The following is a 24,040-nucleotide window of genomic DNA, read 5'->3' on the forward strand; positions in this document are numbered from 1 at the left end:
GCACAGTGGCAGATATGTAAATACGGGGTTTACATACCATTTCTTGCGCATTACGGTTCGAACACTCGAACACCTATACGGATTCTCCTGCACAGTGGCAGATATGTAAATACGGGGTTTCGGTACCATTTCTTGCGCATTACGGTTCGAACACTCGAACACCTATACAGATTCTCCTGCACAGTGGCAGATATGTAAATACGGGGTTTCGGTACCATTTCTTGCGCATTACGGTTCGAACACTCGAACACCTATACGGATTCTCCTGCACAGTGGCAGATATGTAAATACGGGGTTTACATACCATTTCTTGCGCAATACGGTTCGAACACTCGAACACCTATGCGGATTCTCCTGCACAGTGGCAGATATGTAAATACGGGGTTTCGGTACCATTTCTTGCGCATTACGGTTCGAACACTCGAACACCTATACGGATTCTCCTGCACAGTGGCAGATTTGTAAATACGAGGTTTCGGTACCATTTCTTGCGCATTACGGTTCGAACACTCGAACACCTATACGGATTCTCCTGCACAGTGGCAGATATGTAAATACGGGGTTTACATACCATTTCTTGCGCATTACGGTTGGAACACTCGAACACCTATACGGATTCTCCTGCACAGTGGCAGATATGTAAATACGGGGTTTCAGTGCCATTTCTTGCGCATTACGGTTCGAACACTCGAACACCTATACGGATTCTCCTGCACAGTGGCAGATTTGTAAATACGGGGTTTCGGTACCATTTCTTGCGCATTACGGTTCGAACACTCGAACACATATACGGATTCTCCTGCACAGTGGCAGATATGTAAATACGGGGTTTACATACCATTTCTTGCGCAATACGGTTCGAACACTCGAACACCTATGCGGATTCTCCAGCACAGTGGCAGATATGTAAATACGGGGTTTCGGTACCATTTCTTGCGCATTACGGTTCGAACACTCGAACACCTACCCGGATTCTCCTGCACAGTGGCAGATATGTAAATACGGGGTTTCGGTACCATTTCTTGCGCATTACGGTTCGAACACTCGAACACCTATACGGATTCTCCTGCACAGTGGCAGATATGTAAATACGGGGTTTCGGTACCATTTCTTGCGCATTACGGTTGGAACACTCGAACACCTATACGGATTCTCCTGCACAGTGGCAGATATGTAAATACGGGGTTTACATACCATTTCTTGCGCATTACGGTTCGAACACTCGAACACCTATACGGATTCTCCTGCACAGTGGCAGATATGTAAATACGGGGTTTCGGTACCATTTCTTGCGCATTACGGTTCGAACACTCGAACACCTATACAGATTGTCCTGCACAGTGGCAGATATGTAAATACGGGGTTTCGGTACCATTTCTTGCGCATTACGGTTCGAACACTCGAACACCTATACGGATTCTCCTGCACAGTGGCAGATATGTAAATACGGGGTTTACATACCATTTCTTGCGCAATACGGTTCGAACACTCGAACACCTATGCGGATTCTCCTGCACAGTGGCAGATATGTAAATACGGGGTTTCGGTACCATTTCTTGCGCATTACGGTTCGAACACTCGAACACCTATACGGATTCTCCTGCACAGTGGCAGATATGTAAATACGGGGTTTCGGTACCATTTCTTGCGCATTACGGTTCGAACACTCGAACACCTATACGGATTCTCCTGCACTGTGGCAGATTTGTAAATACGGGGTTTCGGTACCATTTCTTGCGCATTACGGTTCGAACACTCGAACACCTATACGGATTCTCCTGCACAGTGGCAGATACGTAAATACGGGGTTTACATACCATTTCTTGCGCAATACGATTCGAACACTCGAACACCTATGCGGATTCTCCTGCACAGTGGCAGATATGTAAATACGGGGTTTCGGTAACATTTCTTGCGCATTACGGTTCGAACACTCGAACACCTATACAGATTCTCCTGCACAGTGGCAGATATGTAAATACGGGGTTTCGGTACCATTTCTTGCGCATTACGGTTCGAACACTCGAACACCTATACGGATTCTCCTGCACAGTGGCAGATATGTAAATACGGGGTTTCGGTACCATTTCTTGCGCATTACGGTTCGAACACTCGAACACCTATACGGATTCTCCTGCACAGTGGCAGATATGTAAATACAGGGTTTCAGTGCCATTTCTTGCGCATTACGGTTCGAACACTCGAACACCTATACGGATTCTCCTGCACAGTGGCAGATTTGTAAATACGGGGTTTCGGTACCATTTGTTGCGCATTACGGTTCGAACAATCGAACACCTATACGGATTCTCCTGCACAGTGGCAGATATGTAAATACGGGGTTTCGGTACCATTTCTTGCGCATTACGGTTCGAACACTCGAACACCTATACGGATTCTCCTGCACAGTGGCAGATATGTAAATACGGGGTTTCAGTGCCATTTCTTGCGCATTACGGTTCGAACACTCGAACACCTATACGGATTCTCCTGCACAGTGGCAGATATGTAAATACGGGGTTTACATACCATTTCTTGCGCATTACGGTTGGAACACTCGAACACCTATACGGATTCTCCTGCACAGTGCCAGATATGTAAATACGGGGTTTACATACCATTTCTTGCGCATTACGGTTCGAACACTCGAACACCTATGCGGATTCTGCTGCACAGTGGCAGATATGTAAATACGGGGTTTCTGTACCATTTCTTGCGCATTACGGTTCGAACACTCGAACACCTATACGGATTCTCCTGCACAGTGGCAGATATGTAAAGACGGGGTTTACATACCATTTCTTGCGCATTACGGTTCGAACACTCGAACACCTATACGGATTCTCCTGCACAGTGGCAGATATGTAAATACGGGGTTTCGGTACCATTTCTTGCGCATTACGGTTCGAACACTCGAACACCTATACGGATTCTCCTGCACAGTGGCAGATATGTAAATACGGGGTTTACATACCATTTCTTGCGCATTACGGTTCGAACACTCGAACACCTATACGGATTCTCCTGCACAGTGGCAGATATGTAAATACGGGGTTTCGGTACCATTTCTTGCGCATTACGGTTCGAACACTCGAACACCTATACAGATTTTCCTGCACAGTGGCAGATATGTAAATACGGGGTTTCGGTACCATTTCTTGCGCATTACGGTTCGAACACTCGAACACCTATACGGATTCTCCTGCACAGTGGCAGATTTGTAAATACGAGGTTTCGGTACCATTTCTTGCGCATTACGGTTCGAACACTCGAACACCTATACGGATTCTCCTGCACAGTGGCAGATATGTAAATACGGGGTTTTCATACCATTTCTTGCGCATTACGGTTCGAACACTCGAACACCTATACGGATTCTCCTGCACAGTGGCAGATATGTAAATACGGGGTTTCAGTGCCATTTCTTGCGCATTACGGTTCGAACACTCGAACACCTATACGGATTCTCCTACACAGTGGCAGATTTGTAAATACGGGGTTTCGGTACCATTTCTTGCACATTACGGTTCGAACACTCGAACACCTATACGGATTCTCCTGCACAGTGGCAGATATGTAAATACGGGGTTTACATACCATTTCTTGCGCAATACGGTTCGAACACTCGAACACCTATGCGGATTCTCCAGCACAGTGGCAGATATGCAAATACGGGGTTTCGGTACCATTTCTTGCGCATTACGGTTCGAACACTCGAACACCTACCCGGATTCTCCTGCACAGTGGCAGATATGTAAATACGGGGTTTCGGTACCATTTCTTGCGCATTACGGTTCGAACACTCAAACACCAATACGGATTCTCCTGCACAGTGGCAGATATGTAAATACGGGGTTTACATACCATTTCTTGCGCATTACGGTTCGAACACTCGAACACCTATACGGATTCTCCTGCACAGTGGCAGATATGTAAATACGGGGTTTCGGTACCATTTCTTGCGCATTACGGTTCGAACACTCGAACACCTATACAGATTCTCCTGCACAGTGGCAGATATGTAAATACGGGGTTTCGGTACCATTTCTTGCGCATTACGGTTCGAACACTCGAACACCTATACGGATTCTCCTGCACAGTGGCAGATATGTAAATACGGGGTTTCAGTGCCATTTCTTGCGCATTACGGTTCGAACACTCGAACACCTATACGGATTCTCCTGCACAGTGGCAGATATGTAAATACGGGGTTTACATACCATTTCTTGCGCATTACGGTTGGAACACTCGAACACCTATACGGATTCTCCTGCACAGTGCCAGATATGTAAATACGGGGTTTACATACCATTTCTTGCGCATTACGGTTCGAACACTCGAACACCTATGCGGATTCTCCTGCACAGTGGCAGATATGTAAATACGGGGTTTCTGTACCATTTCTTGCGCATTACGGTTCGAACACTCGAACACCTATACGGATTCTCCTGCACAGTGGCAGATATGTAAAGACGGGGTTTACATACCATTTCTTGCGCATTACGGTTCGAACACTCGAACACCTATACGGATTCTCCTGCACAGTGGCAGATATGTAAATACGGGGTTTCGGTACCATTTCTTGCGCATTACGGTTCGAACACTCGAACACCTATACGGATTCTCCTGCACAGTGGCAGATATGTAAATACGGGGTTTACATACCATTTCTTGCGCATTACGGTTCGAACACTCGAACACCTATACGGATTCTCCTGCACAGTGGCAGATATGTAAATACGGGGTTTCGGTACCATTTCTTGCGCATTACGGTTCGAACACTCGAACACCTATACAGATTCTCCTGCACAGTGGCAGATATGTAAATACGGGGTTTCGGTACCATTTCTTGCGCATTACGGTTCGAACACTCGAACACCTATACGGATTCTCCTGCACAGTGGCAGATTTGTAAATACGAGGTTTCGGTACCATTTCTTGCGCATTACGGTTCGAACACTCGAACACCTATACGGATTCTCCTGCACAGTGGCAGATATGTAAATACGGGGTTTTCATACCATTTCTTGCGCATTACGGTTCGAACACTCGAACACCTATACGGATTCTCCTGCACAGTGGCAGATATGTAAATACGGGGTTTCAGTGCCATTTCTTGCGCATTACGGTTCGAACACTCGAACACCTATACGGATTCTCCTACACAGTGGCAGATTTGTAAATACGGGGTTTCGGTACCATTTCTTGCACATTACGGTTCGAACACTCGAACACCTATACGGATTCTCCTGCACAGTGGCAGATATGTAAATACGGGGTTTACATACCATTTCTTGCGCAATACGGTTCGAACACTCGAACACCTATGCGGATTCTCCAGCACAGTGGCAGATATGCAAATACGGGGTTTCGGTACCATTTCTTGCGCATTACGGTTCGAACACTCGAACACCTACCCGGATTCTCCTGCACAGTGGCAGATATGTAAATACGGGGTTTCGGTACCATTTCTTGCGCATTACGGTTCGAACACTCAAACACCAATACGGATTCTCCTGCACAGTGGCAGATATGTAAATACGGGGTTTACATACCATTTCTTGCGCATTACGGTTCGAACACTCGAACACCTATACGGATTCTCCTGCACAGTGGCAGATATGTAAATACGGGGTTTCGGTACCATTTCTTGCGCATTACGGTTCGAACACTCGAACACCTATACAGATTCTCCTGCACAGTGGCAGATATGTAAATACGGGGTTTCGGTACCATTTCTTGCGCATTACGGTTCGAACACTCGAACACCTATACGGATTCTCCTGCACAGTGGCAGATATGTAAATACGGGGTTTACATACCATTTCTTGCGCAATACGGTTCGAACACTCGAACACCTATGCGGATTCTCCTGCACAGTGGCAGATATGTAAATACGGGGTTTCGGTACCATTTCTTGCGCATTACGGTTCGAACACTCGAACACCTATACGGATTCTCCTGCACAGTGGCAGATTTGTAAATACGAGGTTTCGGTACCATTTCTTGCGCATTACGGTTCGAACACTCGAACACCTATACGGATTCTCCTGCACAGTGGCAGATATGTAAATACGGGGTTTACATACCATTTCTTGCGCATTACGGTTGGAACACTCGAACACCTATACGGATTCTCCTGCACAGTGGCAGATATGTAAATACGGGGTTTCAGTGCCATTTCTTGCGCATTACGGTTCGAACACTCGAACACCTATACGGATTCTCCTGCACAGTGGCAGATTTGTAAATACGGGGTTTCGGTACCATTTCTTGCGCATTACGGTTCGAACACTCGAACACATATACGGATTCTCCTGCACAGTGGCAGATATGTAAATACGGGGTTTACATACCATTTCTTGCGCAATACGGTTCGAACACTCGAACACCTATGCGGATTCTCCAGCACAGTGGCAGATATGTAAATACGGGGTTTCGGTACCATTTCTTGCGCATTACGGTTCGAACACTCGAACACCTACCCGGATTCTCCTGCACAGTGGCAGATATGTAAATACGGGGTTTACATACCATTTCTTGCGCATTACGGTTGGAACACTCGAACACCTATACGGATTCTCCTGCATAGTGGCAGATATGTAAATACGGGGTTTCAGTGCCATTTCTTGCGCATTACGGTTCGAACACTCGAACACCTATACGGATTCTCCTGCACAGTGGCAGATTTGTAAATACGGGGTTTCGGTACCATTTCTTGCGCATTACGGTTCGAACACTCGAACACATATACGGATTCTCCTGCACAGTGGCAGATATGTAAATACGGGGTTTACATACCATTTCTTGCGCAATACGGTTCGAACACTCGAACACCTATGCGGATTCTCCTGCACAGTGGCAGATATGTAAATACGGGGTTTCAGTGCCATTTCTTGCGCGTTACGGTTCGAACACTCGAACACCTATACGGATTCTCCTGCACAGTGGCAGATATGTAAATACGGGGTTTTGGTACCATTTCTTGCGCATTACAGTTGCAACACCCGAACACCTATACGGATTCTCCTGCACAGTGGCAGATATGTAAATACGGGGTTTACATACCATTTCTTGCGCATTACGGTTCGAACACTCGAACATCTATGCGGATTCTCCTGCACAGTGGCAGATATGTAAATACGGGGTTTCTGTACCATTTCTTGCGCATTACGGTTCGAACACTCGAACACCTATACGGATTCTCCTGCACAGTGGCAGATATGTAAATACGGGGTTTACATACCATTTCTTGCGCATTACGGTTCGAACACTCGAACACCTATGCGGATTCTCCTGCACAGTGGCAGATATGTAAATACGGGGTTTACATACCATTTCTTGCGCATTACGGTTCGAACACTCGAACACCTATGCGGATTCTCCTGCACAGTGGCAGATATGTAAATACGGGGTTTACATACCATTTCTTGCGCATTACGGTTCGAACACTCGAACACCTATGCGGATTCTCCTGCACAGTGGCAGATATGTAAATACGGGGTTTCTGTACCATTTCTTGCGCATTACGGTTCGAACACTCGAACACCTATGCGGATTCTCCAGCACAGTGGCAGATATGTAAATACGGGGTTTCGGTACCATTTCTTGCGCATTACGGTTCGAACACTCGAACACCTACCCGGATTCTCCTGCACAGTGGCAGATATGTAAATACGGGGTTTCGGTACCATTTCTTGCGCATTACGGTTCGAACACTCGAACACCTATACGGATTCTCCTGCACAGTGGCAGATATGTAAATACGGGGTTTCGGTACCATTTCTTGCGCATTACGGTTCGAACACTCGAACACCTATACGGATTCTCCTGCACAGTGGCAGATTTGTAAATACGAGGTTTCGGTACCATTTCTTGCGCATTACGGTTCGAACACTCGAACACCTATACGGATTCTCCTGCACAGTGGCAGATATGTAAATACGGGGTTTTCATACCATTTCTTGCGCATTACGGTTCGAACACTCGAACACCTATACGGATTCTCCTGCACAGTGGCAGATATGTAAATACGGGGTTTCAGTGCCATTTCTTGCGCATTACGGTTCAAACACTCGAACACCTATACGGATTCTCCTACACAGTGGCAGATTTGTAAATACGGGGTTTCGGTACCATTTCTTGCACATTACGGTTCGAACACTCGAACACCTATACGGATTCTCCTGCACAGTGGCAGATATGTAAATACGGGGTTTACATACCATTTCTTGCGCAATACGGTTCGAACACTCGAACACCTATGCGGATTCTCCAGCACAGTGGCAGATATGCAAATACGGGGTTTCGGTACCATTTCTTGCGCATTACGGTTCGAACACTCGAACACCTACCCGGATTCTCCTGCACAGTGGCAGATATGTAAATACGGGGTTTCGGTACCATTTCTTGCGCATTACGGTTCGAACACTCAAACACCAATACGGATTCTCCTGCACAGTGGCAGATATGTAAATACGGGGTTTACATACCATTTCTTGCGCATTACGGTTCGAACACTCGAACACCTATACGGATTCTCCTGCACAGTGGCAGATATGTAAATACGGGGTTTCGGTACCATTTCTTGCGCATTACGGTTCGAACACTCGAACACCTATACAGATTCTCCTGCACAGTGGCAGATATGTAAATACGGGGTTTCGGTACCATTTCTTGCGCATTACGGTTCGAACACTCGAACACCTATACGGATTCTCCTGCACAGTGGCAGATATGTAAATACGGGGTTTACATACCATTTCTTGCGCAATACGGTTCGAACACTCGAACACCTATGCGGATTCTCCTGCACAGTGGCAGATATGTAAATACGGGGTTTCGGTACCATTTCTTGCGCATTACGGTTCGAACACTCGAACACCTATACGGATTCTCCTGCACAGTGGCAGATTTGTAAATACGAGGTTTCGGTACCATTTCTTGCGCATTACGGTTCGAACACTCGAACACCTATACGGATTCTCCTGCACAGTGGCAGATATGTAAATACGGGGTTTACATACCATTTCTTGCGCATTACGGTTGGAACACTCGAACACCTATACGGATTCTCCTGCACAGTGGCAGATATGTAAATACGGGGTTTCAGTGCCATTTCTTGCGCATTACGGTTCGAACACTCGAACACCTATACGGATTCTCCTGCACAGTGGCAGATTTGTAAATACGGGGTTTCGGTACCATTTCTTGCGCATTACGGTTCGAACACTCGAACACATATACGGATTCTCCTGCACAGTGGCAGATATGTAAATACGGGGTTTACATACCATTTCTTGCGCAATACGGTTCGAACACTCGAACACCTATGCGGATTCTCCAGCACAGTGGCAGATATGTAAATACGGGGTTTCGGTACCATTTCTTGCGCATTACGGTTCGAACACTCGAACACCTACCCGGATTCTCCTGCACAGTGGCAGATATGTAAATACGGGGTTTACATACCATTTCTTGCGCATTACGGTTGGAACACTCGAACACCTATACGGATTCTCCTGCACAGTGGCAGATATGTAAATACGGGGTTTCAGTGCCATTTCTTGCGCATTACGGTTCGAACACTCGAACACCTATACGGATTCTCCTGCACAGTGGCAGATTTGTAAATACGGGGTTTCGGTACCATTTCTTGCGCATTACGGTTCGAACACTCGAACACATATACGGATTCTCCTGCACAGTGGCAGATATGTAAATACGGGGTTTACATACCATTTCTTGCGCAATACGGTTCGAACACTCGAACACCTATGCGGATTCTCCTGCACAGTGGCAGATATGTAAATACGGGGTTTCAGTGCCATTTCTTGCGCGTTACGGTTCGAACACTCGAACACCTATACGGATTCTCCTGCACAGTGGCAGATATGTAAATACGGGGTTTTGGTACCATTTCTTGCGCATTACGGTTGCAACACCCGAACACCTATACGGATTCTCCTGCACAGTGGCAGATATGTAAATACGGGGTTTACATACCATTTCTTGCGCATTACGGTTCGAACACTCGAACATCTATGCGGATTCTCCTGCACAGTGGCAGATATGTAAATACGGGGTTTCTGTACCATTTCTTGCGCATTACGGTTCGAACACTCGAACACCTATACGGATTCTCCTGCACAGTGGCAGATATGTAAATACGGGGTTTACATACCATTTCTTGCGCATTACGGTTCGAACACTCGAACACCTATGCGGATTCTCCTGCACAGTGGCAGATATGTAAATACGGGGTTTACATACCATTTCTTGCGCATTACGGTTCGAACACTCGAACACCTATGCGGATTCTCCTGCACAGTGGCAGATATGTAAATACGGGGTTTACATACCATTTCTTGCGCATTACGGTTCGAACACTCGAACACCTATGCGGATTCTCCTGCACAGTGGCAGATATGTAAATACGGGGTTTCTGTACCATTTCTTGCGCATTACGGTTCGAACACTCGAACACCTATGCGGATTCTCCAGCACAGTGGCAGATATGTAAATACGGGGTTTCGGTACCATTTCTTGCGCATTACGGTTCGAACACTCGAACACCTACCCGGATTCTCCTGCACAGTGGCAGATATGTAAATACGGGGTTTCGGTACCATTTCTTGCGCATTACGGTTCGAACACTCGAACACCTATACGGATTCTCCTGCACAGTGGCAGATATGTAAATACGGGGTTTCGGTACCATTTCTTGCGCATTACGGTTCGAACACTCGAACACCTATACGGATTCTCCTGCACAGTGGCAGATTTGTAAATACGAGGTTTCGGTACCATTTCTTGCGCATTACGGTTCGAACACTCGAACACCTATACGGATTCTCCTGCACAGTGGCAGATATGTAAATACGGGGTTTTCATACAATTTCTTGCGCATTACGGTTCGAACACTCGAACACCTATACGGATTCTCCTGCACAGTGGCAGATATGTAAATACGGGGTTTCAGTGCCATTTCTTGCGCATTACGGTTCGAACACTCGAACACCTATACGGATTCTCTTGCACAATGGCAGATTTGTAAATACGGGGTTTCGGTACCATTTCTTGCGCATTACGGTTCGAACACTCGAACACCTATACGGATTCTCCTGCACAGTGGCAGATATGTAAATACGGGGTTTACATACCATTTCTTGCGCAATACGGTTCGAACACTCGAACACCTATGCGGATTCTCCAGCACAGTGGCAGATATGTAAATACGGGGTTTCGGTACCATTTCTTGCGCATTACGGTTCGAACACTCGAACACCTACCCGGATTCTCCTGCACAGTGGCAGATATGTAAATACGGGGTTTCGGTACCATTTCTTGCGCATTACGGTTCGAACACTCGAACACCTATACGGATTCTCCTGCACAGTGGCAGATATGTAAATACGGGGTTTACATACCATTTCTTGCGCATTACGGTTCGAACACTCGAACACCTATACGGATTCTCCTGCACAGTGGCAGATATGTAAATACGGGGTTTCGGTACCATTTCTTGCGCATTACGGTTCGAACACTCAAACACCTATACAGATTCTCCTGCACAGTGGCAGATATGTAAATACGGGGTTTCGGTACCATTTCTTGCGCATTACGGTTCGAACACTCGAACACCTATACGGATTCTCCTGCACAGTGGCAGATATGTAAATACGGGGTTTACATACCATTTCTTGCGCAATACGGTTCGAACACTCGAACACCTATGCGGATTCTCCTACACAGTGGCAGATATGTAAATACGGGGTTTCGGTACCATTTCTTGCGCATTACGGTTCGAACACTCGAACACCTATACGGATTCTCCTGCACAGTAGCAGATTTGTAAATACGAGGTTTCGGTACCATTTCTTGCGCATTACGGTTCGAACACTCGAACACCTATACGGATTCTCCTGCACAGTGGCAGATATGTAAATACGGGGTTTCGGTACCATTTCTTGCGCATTACGGTTCGAACACTCGAACACCTATACGGATTCTCCTGCACAGTGGCAGATATGTAAATACGGGGTTTCAGTGCCATTTCTTGCGCATTACGGTTCGAACACTCGAACACCTATACGGATTCTCCTGCACAGTGGCAGATTTGTAAATACGGGGTTTCGGTACCATTTGTTGCGCATTACGGTTCGAACAATCGAACACCTATACGGATTCTCCTGCACAGTGGCAGATATGTAAATACGGGGTTTCGGTACCATTTCTTGCGCATTACGGTTCGAACACTCGAACACCTATACGGATTCTCCTGCACAGTGGCAGATATGTAAATACGGGGTTTCAGTGCCATTTCTTGCGCATTACGGTTCGAACACTCGAACACCTATACGGATTCTCCTGCACAGTGGCAGATATGTAAATACGGGGTTTACATACCATTTCTTGCGCATTACGGTTGGAACACTCGAACACCTATACGGATTCTCCTGCACAGTGCCAGATATGTAAATACGGGGTTTACATACCATTTCTTGCGCATTACGGTTCGAACACTCGAACACCTATGCGGATTCTCCTGCACAGTGGCAGATATGTAAATACGGGGTTTCTGTACCATTTCTTGCGCATTACGGTTCGAACACTCGAACACCTATACGGATTCTCCTGCACAGTGGCAGATATGTAAATACGGGGTTTACATACCATTTCTTGCGCATTACGGTTCGAACACTCGAACACCTATACGGATTCTCCTGCACAGTGGCAGATATGTAAATACGGGGTTTCGGTACCATTTCTTGCGCATTACGGTTCGAACAGTCGAACACCTATACGGATTCTCCTGCACAGTGGCAGATATGTAAATACGGGGTTTACATACCATTTCTTGCGCATTACGGTTCGAACACTCGAACACCTATACGGATTCTCCTGCACAGTGGCAGATATGTAAATACGGGGTTTCGGTACCATTTCTGGCGCATTACGGTTCGAACACTCGAACACCTATACAGATTCTCCTGCACAGCGGCAGATATGTAAATACGGGGTTTCGGTACCATTTCTTGCGCATTACGGTTCGAACACTCGAACACCTATACGGATTCTCCTGCACAGTGGCAGATTTGTAAATACGAGGTTTCGGTACCATTTCTTGCGCATTACGGTTCGAACACTCGAACACCTATACGGATTCTCCTGCACAGTGGCAGATATGTAAATACGGGGTTTTCATACCATTTCTTGCGCATTACGGTTCGAACACTCGAACACCTATACGGATTCTCCTGCACAGTGGCAGATATGTAAATACGGGGTTTCAGTGCCATTTCTTGCGCATTACGGTTCGAACACTCGAACACCTATACGGATTCTCCTGCACAGTGGCAGATTTGTAAATACGGGGTTTCGGTACCATTTCTTGCGCATTACGGTTCGAACACTCGAACACCTATACGGATTCTCCTGCACAGTGGCAGATATGTAAATACGGGGTTTACATACCATTTCTTGCGCAATACGGTTCGAACACTCGAACACCTATGCGGATTCTCCAGCACAGTGGCAGATATGCAAATACGGGATTTCGGTACCATTTCTTGCGCATTACGGTTCGAACACTCGAACACCTACCCGGATTCTCCTGCACAGTGGCAGATATGTAAATGCGGGGTTTCGGTACCATTTCTTGCGCATTACGGTTCGAACACTCAAACACCAATACGGATTCTCCTGCACAGTGGCAGATATGTAAATACGGGGTTTACATACCATTTCTTGCGCATTACGGTTCGAACACTCGAACACCTATACGGATTCTCCTGCACAGTGGCAGATATGTAAATACGGGGTTTCGGTACCATTTCTTGCGCATTACGGTTCGAACACTTGAACACCTATACAGATTCTCCTGCACAGTGGCAGATATGTAAATACGGGGTTTCGGTACCATTTCTTGCGCATTACGGTTCGAACACTCGAATACCTATACGGATTCTCCTGCACAGTGGCAGATATGTAAATACGGGGTTTACATACCATTTCTTGCGCAATACGGTTCGAACACTCGAACACCTATGCGGATTCTCCTGCACAGTGGCAGATATGTAAATACGGGGTTTCGGTACCATTTCTTGCGCATTACGGTTCGAACACTCGAACACCTATACGGATTCTCCTGCACAGTGGCAGATTTGTAAATACGAGGTTTCGGTACCATTTCTTGCGCATTACGGTTCGAACACTCGAACACCTATACGGATTCTCCTGCACAGTGGCAGATATGTAAATACGGGGTTTACATACCATTTCTTGCGCATTACGGTTGGAACACTCGAACACCTATACGGATTCTCCTGCACAGTGGCAGATATGTAAATACGGGGTTTCAGTGCCATTTCTTGCGCATTACGGTTCGAACACTCGAACACCTATACGGATTCTCCTGCACAGTGGCAGATTTGTAAATACGGGGTTTCGGTACCATTTCTTGCGCATTACGGTTCGAACACTCGAACACATATACGGATTCTCCTGCACAGTGGCAGATATGTAAATACGGGGTTTACATACCATTTCTTGCGCAATACGGTTCGAACACTCGAACACCTATGCGGATTCTCCAGCACAGTGGCAGATATGTAAATACGGGGTTTCGGTACCATTTCTTGCGCATTACGGTTCGAACACTCGAACACCTACCCGGATTCTCCTGCACAGTGGCAGATATGTAAATACGGGGTTTCGGTACCATTTCTTGCGCATTACGGTTGGAACACTCGAACACCTATACGGATTCTCCTGCACAGTGGCAGATATGTAAATACGGGGTTTACATACCATTTCTTGCGCATTACGGATCGAACACTCGAACACCTATGCGGATTCTCCTGCACAGTGGCAGATATGTAAATACGGGGTTTCTGTACCATTTCTTGCGCATTACGGTTCGAACACTCGAACACCTATACGGATTCTCCTGCACAGTGGCAGATATGTAAATACGGGGTTTACATACCATTTCTTGCGCATTACGGTTCGAACACTCGAACACCTATATGGATTCTCCTGCACAGTGGCAGATATGTAAATACGGGGTTTCGGTACCATTTCTTGCGCATTACGGTTCGAACACTCGAACACCTACCCGGATTCTCCTGCACAGTGGCAGATATGTAAATACGGGGTTTCGGTACCATTTCTTGCGCATTACGGTTCGAACACTCGAACACCTATACGGATTCTCCTGCACAGTGGCAGATATGTAAATACGGGGTTTCGGTACCATTTCTTGCGCATTACGGTTCGAACACTCGAACACCTATACGGATTCTCCTGCACAGTGGCAGATTTGTAAATACGAGGTTTCGGTACCATTTCTTGCGCATTACGGTTCGAACACTCGAACACCTATACGGATTCTCCTGCACAGTGGCAGATATGTAAATACGGGGTTTTCATACCATTTCTTGCGCATTACGGTTCGAACACTCGAATACCTATACGGATTCTCCTGCACAGTGGCAGATATGTAAATACGGGGTTTCAGTGCCATTTCTTGCGCATTACGGTTCGAACACTCGAACACCTATACGGATTCTCCTGCACAATGGCAGATTTGTAAATACGGGGTTTCGGTACCATTTCTTGCGCATTACGGTTCGAACACTCGAACACCTATACGGATTCTCCTGCACAGTAGCAGATATGTAAATACGGGGTTTGCATACCATTTCTTGCGCAATACGGTTCGAACACTCGAACACCTATGCGGATTCTCCAGCACAGTGGCAGATATGTAAATACGGGGTTTCGGTACCATTTCTTGCGCATTACGGTTCGAACACTCGAACACCTACCCGGATTCTCCTGCACAGTGGCAGATATGTAAATACGGGGTTTCGGTACCATTTCTTGCGCATTACGGTTCGAACACTCGAACACTTATACGGATTCTCCTGCACAGTGGCAGATATGTAAATACGGGGTTTACATACCATTTCTTGCGCATTACGGTTCGAACACTCGAACACCTATACGGATTCTCCTGCACAGTGGCAGATATGTAAATACGGGGTTTCGGTACCATTTCTTGCGCATTACGGTTCGAACACTCGAACACCTATACAGATTCTCCTGCACAGTGGCAGATATGTAAATACGGGGTTTCGGTACCATTTCTTGCGCATTACGGTTCGAACACTCGAACACCTATACGGATTCTCCTGCACAGTGGCAGATATGTAAATACGGGGTTTTCATACCATTTCTTGCGCAATACGGTTCGAACACTCGAACACCTATGCGGATTCTCCTACACAGTGGCAGATATGTAAATACGGGGTTTCGGTACCATTTCTTGCGCATTACGGTTCGAACACTCGAACACCTATACGGATTCTCCTGCACAGTAGCAGATTTGTAAATACGAGGTTTCGGTACCATTTCTTGCGCATTACGGTTCGAACACTCGAACACCTATACGGATTCTCCTGCACAGTGGCAGATATGTAAATACAGGGTTTCGGTACCATTTCTTGCGCATTACGGTTCGAACACTCGAACACCTATACGGATTCTCCTGCACAGTGGCAGATATGTAAATACGGGGTTTCAGTGCCATTTCTTGCGCATTACGGTTCGAACACTCGAACACCTATACGGATTCTCCTGCACAGTGGCAGATTTGTAAATACGGGGTTTCGGTACCATTTGTTGCGCATTACGGTTCGAACAATCGAACACCTATACGGATTCTCCTGCACAGTGGCAGATATGTAAATACGGGGTTTCGGTACCATTTCTTGCGCATTACGGTTCGAACACTCGAACACCTATACGGATTCTCCTGCACAGTGGCAGATATGTAAATACGGGGTTTCAGTGCCATTTCTTGCGCATTACGGTTCGAACACTCGAACACCTATACGGATTCTCCTGCACAGTGGCAGATATGTAAATACGGGGTTTACATACCATTTCTTGCGCATTACGGTTGGAACACTCGAACACCTATACGGATTCTCCTGCACAGTGCCAGATATGTAAATACGGGGTTTACATACCATTTCTTGCGCATTACGGTTCGAACACTCGAACACCTATGCGGATTCTCCTGCACAGTGGCAGATATGTAAATACGGGGTTTCTGTACCATTTCTTGCGCATGACGGTTCGAACACTCGAACACCTATACGGATTCTCCTACACAGTGGCAGATATGTAAATACGGGGTTTACATACCATTTCTTGCGCATTACGGTTCGAACACTCGAACACCTATACGGATTCTCCTGCACAGTGGCAGATATGTAAATACGGGGTTTCGGTACCATTTCTTGCGCATTACGGTTCGAACACTCGAACACCTATACGGATTCTCCTGCACAGTGGCAGATATGTAAATACGGGGTTTACATACCATTTCTTGCGCATTACGGTTCGAACACTCGAACACCTATACGGATTCTCCTGCACAGTGGCAGATATGTAAATACGGGGTTTCGGTACCATTTCTGGCGCATTACGGTTCGAACACTCGAACACCTATACAGATTCTCCTGCACAGTGGCAGATATGTAAATACGGGGTTTCGGTACCATTTCTTGCGCATTACGGTTCGAACACTCGAACACCTATACGGATTCTCCTGCACAGTGGCAGATTTGTAAATACGAGGTTTCGGTACCATTTCTTGCGCATTACGGTTCGAACACTCGAACACCTATACGGATTCTCCTGCACAGTGGCAGATATGTAAATACGGGGTTTTCATACCATTTCTTGCGCATTACGGTTCGAACACTCGAACACCTATACGGATTCTCCTGCACAGTGGCAGATATGTAAATACGGGGTTTCAGTGCCATTTCTTGCGCATTACGGTTCGAACACTCGAACACCTATACGGATTCTCCTGCACAGTGGCAGATTTGTAAATACGGGGTTTCGGTACCATTTCTTGCGCATTACGGTTCGAACACTCGAACACCTATACGGATTCTCCTGCACAGTGGCAGATATGTAAATACGGGGTTTACATACCATTTCTTGCGCAATACGGTTCGAACACTCGAACACCTATGCGGATTCTCCAGCACAGTGGCAGATATGCAAATACGGGATTTCGGTACCATTTCTTGCGCATTACGGTTCGAACACTCGAACACCTACCCGGATTCTCCTGCACAGTGGCAGATATGTAAATGCGGGGTTTCGGTACCATTTCTTGCGCATTACGGTTCGAACACTCAAACACCAATACGGATTCTCCTGCACAGTGGCAGATATGTAAATACGGGGTTTACATACCATTTCTTGCGCATTACGGTTCGAACACTCGAACACCTATACGGATTCTCCTGCACAGTGGCAGATATGTAAATACGGGGTTTCGGTACCATTTCTTGCGCATTACGGTTCGAACACTTGAACACCTATACAGATTCTCCTGCACAGTGGCAGATATGTAAATACGGGGTTTCGGTACAATTTCTTGCGCATTACGGTTCGAACACTCGAACACCTATACGGATTCTCCTGCACAGTGGCAGATATGTAAATACGGGGTTTACATACCATTTCTTGCGCAATACGGTTCGAACACTCGAACACCTATGCGGATTCTCCTGCACAGTGGCAGATATGTAAATACGGGGTTTCGGTACCATTTCTTGCGCATTACGGTTCGAACACTCGAACACCTATACGGATTCTCCTGCACAGTGGCAGATTTGTAAATACGAGGTTTCGGTACCATTTCTTGCGCATTACGGTTCGAACACTCGAACACCTATACGGATTCTCCTGCACAGTGGCAGATATGTAAATACGGGGTTTACATACCATTTCTTGCGCATTACGGTTGGAACACTCGAACACCTATACGGATTCTCCTGCACAGTGGCAGATATGTAAATACGGGGTTTCAGTGCCATTTCTTGCGCATTACGGTTCGAACACTCGAACACCTATACGGATTCTCCTGCACAGTGGCAGATTTGTAAATACGGGGTTTCGGTACCATTTCTTGCGCATTACGGTTCGAACACTCGAACACATATACGGATTCTCCTGCACAGTGGCAGATATGTAAATACGGGGTTTACATACCATTTCTTGCGCAATACGGTTCGAACACTCGAACACCTATGCGGATTCTCCAGCACAGTGGCAGATATGTAAATACGGGGTTTCGGTACCATTTCTTGCGCATTACGGTTCGAACACTCGAACACCTACCCGGATTCTCCTGCACAGTGGCAGATATGTAAATACGGGGTTTCGGTACCATTTCTTGCGCATTACGGTTGGAACACTCGAACACCTATACGGATTCTCCTGCACAGTGGCAGATATGTAAATACGGGGTTTACATACCATTTCTTGCGCATTACGGATCGAACACTCGAACACCTATGCGGATTCTCCTGCACAGTGGCAGATATGTAAATACGGGGTTTCTGTACCATTTCTTGCGCATTACGGTTCGAACACTCGAACACCTATACGGATTCTCCTGCACAGTGGCAGATATGTAAATACGGGGTTTACATACCATTTCTTGCGCATTACGGTTCGAACACTCGAACACCTATATGGATTCTCCTGCACAGTGACAGATATGTAAATACGGGGTTTCGGTACCATTTCTTGCGCATTACGGTTCGAACACTCGAACACCTACCCGGATTCTCCTGCACAGTGGCAGATATGTAAATACGGGGTTTCGGTACCATTTCTTGCGCATTACGGTTCGAACACTCGAACACCTATACGGATTCTCCTGCACAGTGGCAGATATGTAAATACGGGGTTTCGGTACCATTTCTTGCGCATTACGGTTCGAACACTCGAACACCTATACGGATTCTCCTGCACAGTGGCAGATTTGTAAATACGAGGTTTCGGTACCATTTCTTGCGCATTACGGTTCGAACACTCGAACACCTATACGGATTCTCCTGCACAGTGGCAGATATGTAAATACGGGGTTTTCATACCATTTCTTGCGCATTACGGTTCGAACACTCGAATACCTATACGGATTCTCCTGCACAGTGGCAGATATGTAAATACGGGGTTTCAGTGCCATTTCTTGCGCATTACGGTTCGAACACTCGAACACCTATACGGATTCTCCTGCACAATGGCAGATTTGTAAATACGGGGTTTCGGTACCATTTCTTGCGCATTACGGTTCGAACACTCGAACACCTATACGGATTCTCCTGCACAGTGGCAGATATGTAAATACGGGGTTTACATACCATTTCTTGCGCAATACGGTTCGAACACTCGAACACCTATGCGGATTCTCCAGCACAGTGGCAGATATGTAAATACGGGGTTTCGGTACCATTTCTTGCGCATTACGGTTCGAACACTCGAACACCTACCCGGATTCTCCTGCACAGTGGCAGATATGTAAATACGGGGTTTCGGTACCATTTCTTGCGCGTTACGGTTCGAACACTCGAACACCTATACGGATTCTCCTGCACAGTGGCAGATATGTAAATACGGGGTTTACATACCATTTCTTGCGCATTACGGTTCGAACACTCGAACACCTATACGGATTCTCCTGCACAGTGGCAGATATGTAAATACGGGGTTTCGGTACCATTTCTTGCGCATTACGGTTCGAACACTCGAACACCTATACAGATTCTCCTGCACAGTGGCAGATATGTAAATACGGGGTTTCGGTACCATTTCTTGCGCATTACGGTTCGAACACTCGAACACCTATACGGATTCTCCTGCACAGTGGCAGATATGTAAATACGGGGTTTTCATACCATTTCTTGCGCAATACGGTTCGAACACTCGAACACCTATGCGGATTCTCCTACACAGTGGCAGATATGTAAATACGGGGTTTCGGTACCATTTCTTGCGCATTACGGTTCGAACACTCGAACACCTATACGGATTCTCCTGCACAGTAGCAGATTTGTAAATACGAGGTTTCGGTACCATTTCTTGCGCATTACGGTTCGAACACTCGAACACCTATACGGATTCTCCTGCACAGTGGCAGATATGTAAATACGGGGTTTCGGTACCATTTCTTGCGCATTACGGTTCGAACACTCGAACACCTATACGGATTCTCCTGCACAGTGGCAGATATGTAAATACGGGGTTTCAGTGCCATTTCTTGCGCATTACGGTTCGAACACTCGAACACCTATACGGATTCTCCTGCACAGTGGCAGATTTGTAAATACGGGGTTTCGGTACCATTTGTTGCGCATTACGGTTCGAACAATCGAACACCTATACGGATTCTCCTGCACAGTGGCAGATATGTAAATACGGGGTTTCGGTACCATTTCTTGCGCATTACGGTTCGAACACTCGAACACCTATACGGATTCTCCTGCACAGTGGTAGATATGTAAATACGGGGTTTCAGTGCCATTTCTTGCGCATTACGGTTCGAACACTCGAACACCTATACGGATTCTCCTGCACAGTGGCAGATATGTAAATACGGGGTTTACATACCATTTCTTGCGCATTACGGTTGGAACACTCGAACACCTATACGGATTCTCCTGCACAGTGCCAGATATGTAAATACGGGGTTTACATACCATTTCTTGCGCATTACGGTTCGAACACTCGAACACCTATGCGGATTCTCCTGCACAGTGGCAGATATGTAAATACGGGGTTTCTGTACCATTTCTTGCGCATTACGGTTCGAACACTCGAACACCTATACGGATTCTCCTGCACAGTGGCAGATATGTAAATACGGGGTTTACATACCATTTCTTGCGCATTACGGTTCGAACACTCGAACACCTATACGGATTCTCCTGCACAGTGGCAGATATGTAAATACGGGGTTTCGGTACCATTTCTTGCGCATTACGGTTCGAACACTCGAACACCTATACGGATTCTCCTGCACAGTGGCAGATATGTAAATACGGGGTTTACATACCATTTCTTGCGCATTACGGTTCGAACACTCGAACACCTATACGGATTCTCCTGCACAGTGGCAGATATGTAAATACGGGGTTTCGGTACCATTTCTTGCGCATTACGGTTCGAACACTCGAACACCTATACAGATTCTCCTGCACAGTGGCAGATATGTAAATACGGGGTTTCGGTACCATTTCTTGCGCATTACGGTTCGAACACTCGAACACCTATACGGATTCTCCTGCACAGTGGCAGATTTGTAAATACGAGGTTTCGGTACCATTTCTTGCGCATTACGGTTCGAACACTCGAACACCTATACGGATTCTCCTGCACAGTGGCAGATATGTAAATACGGGGTTTTCATACCATTTCTGGCGCATTACGGTTCGAACACTCGAACACCTATACGGATTCTCCTGCACAGTGGCAGATATGTAAATACGGGGTTTCAGTGCCATTTCTTGCGCATTACGGTTCGAACACTCGAACACCTATACGGATTCTCCTGCACAGTGGCAGATTTGTAAATACGGGGTTTCGGTACCATTTCTTGCGCATTACGGTTCGAACACTCGAACACCTATACGGATTCTCCTGCACAGTGGCAGATATGTAAATACGGGGTTTACATACCATTTCTTGCGCAATACGGTTCGAACACTCGAACACCTATGCGGATTCTCCAGCACAGTGGCAGATATGCAAATACGGGGTTTCGGTACCATTTCTTGCGCATTACGGTTCGAACACTCGAACACCTACCCGGATTCTCCTGCACAGTGGCAGATATGTAAATACGGGGTTTCGGTACCATTTCTTGCGCATTACGGTTCGAACACTCAAACACCAATACGGATTCTCCTGCACAGTGGCAGATATGTAAATACGGGGTTTACATACCATTTCTTGCGCATTACGGTTCGAACACTCGAACACCTATACGGATTCTCCTGCACAGTGGCAGATATGTAAATACGGGGTTTCGGTACCATTTCTTGCGCATTACGGTTCGAACACTCGAACACCTATACAGATTCTCCTGCACAGTGGCAGATATGTAAATACGGGGTTTCGGTACCATTTCTTGCGCATTACGGTTCGAACACTCGAACACCTATACGGATTCTCCTGCACAGTGGCAGATATGTAAATACGGGGTTTACATACCATTTCTTGCGCAATACGGTTCGAACACTCGAACACCTATGCGGATTCTCCTGCACAGTGGCAGATATGTAAATACGGGGTTTCGGTACCATTTCTTGCGCATTACGGTTCGAACACTCGAACACCTATACGGATTCTCCTGCACAGTGGCAGATTTGTAAATACGAGGTTTCGGTACCATTTCTTGCGCATTACGGTTCGAACACTCGAACACCTATACGGATTCTCCTGCACAGTGGCAGATATGTAAATACGGGGTTTACATACCATTTCTTGCGCATTACGGTTGGAACACTCGAACACCTATACGGATTCTCCTGCACAGTGGCAGATATGTAAATACGGGGTTTCAGTGCCATTTCTTGCGCATTACGGTTCGAACACTCGAACACCTATACGGATTCTCCTGCACAGTGGCAGATTTGTAAATACGGGGTTTCGGTACCATTTCTTGCGCATTACGGTTCGAACACTCGAACACATATACGGATTCTCCTGCACAGTGGCAGATATGTAAATACGGGGTTTACATACCATTTCTTGCGCAATACGGTTCGAACACTCGAACACCTATGCGGATTCTCCAGCACAGTGGCAGATATGTAAATACGGGGTTTCGGTACCATTTCTTGCGCATTACGGTTCGAACACTCGAACACCTACCCGGATTCTCCTGCACAGTGGCAGATATGTAAATACGGGGTTTCGGTACCATTTCTTGCGCATTACGGTTGGAACACTCGAACACCTATACGGATTCTCCTGCACAGTGGCAGATATGTAAATACGGGGTTTACATACCATTTCTTGCGCATTACGGTTCGAACACTCGAACACCTATGCGGATTCTCCTGCACAGTGGCAGATATGTAAATACGGGGTTTCTGTACCATTTCTTGCGCATTACGGTTCGAACACTCGAACACCTATACGGATTCTCCTGCACAGTGGC

The sequence above is a fragment of the Camellia sinensis genome, chromosome 15, assembly GCF_055761805.1.
Source record: "Camellia sinensis isolate YWXY chromosome 15, ASM5576180v1, whole genome shotgun sequence".
NCBI classification, from domain to species: Eukaryota; Viridiplantae; Streptophyta; class Magnoliopsida; order Ericales; family Theaceae; genus Camellia; species Camellia sinensis.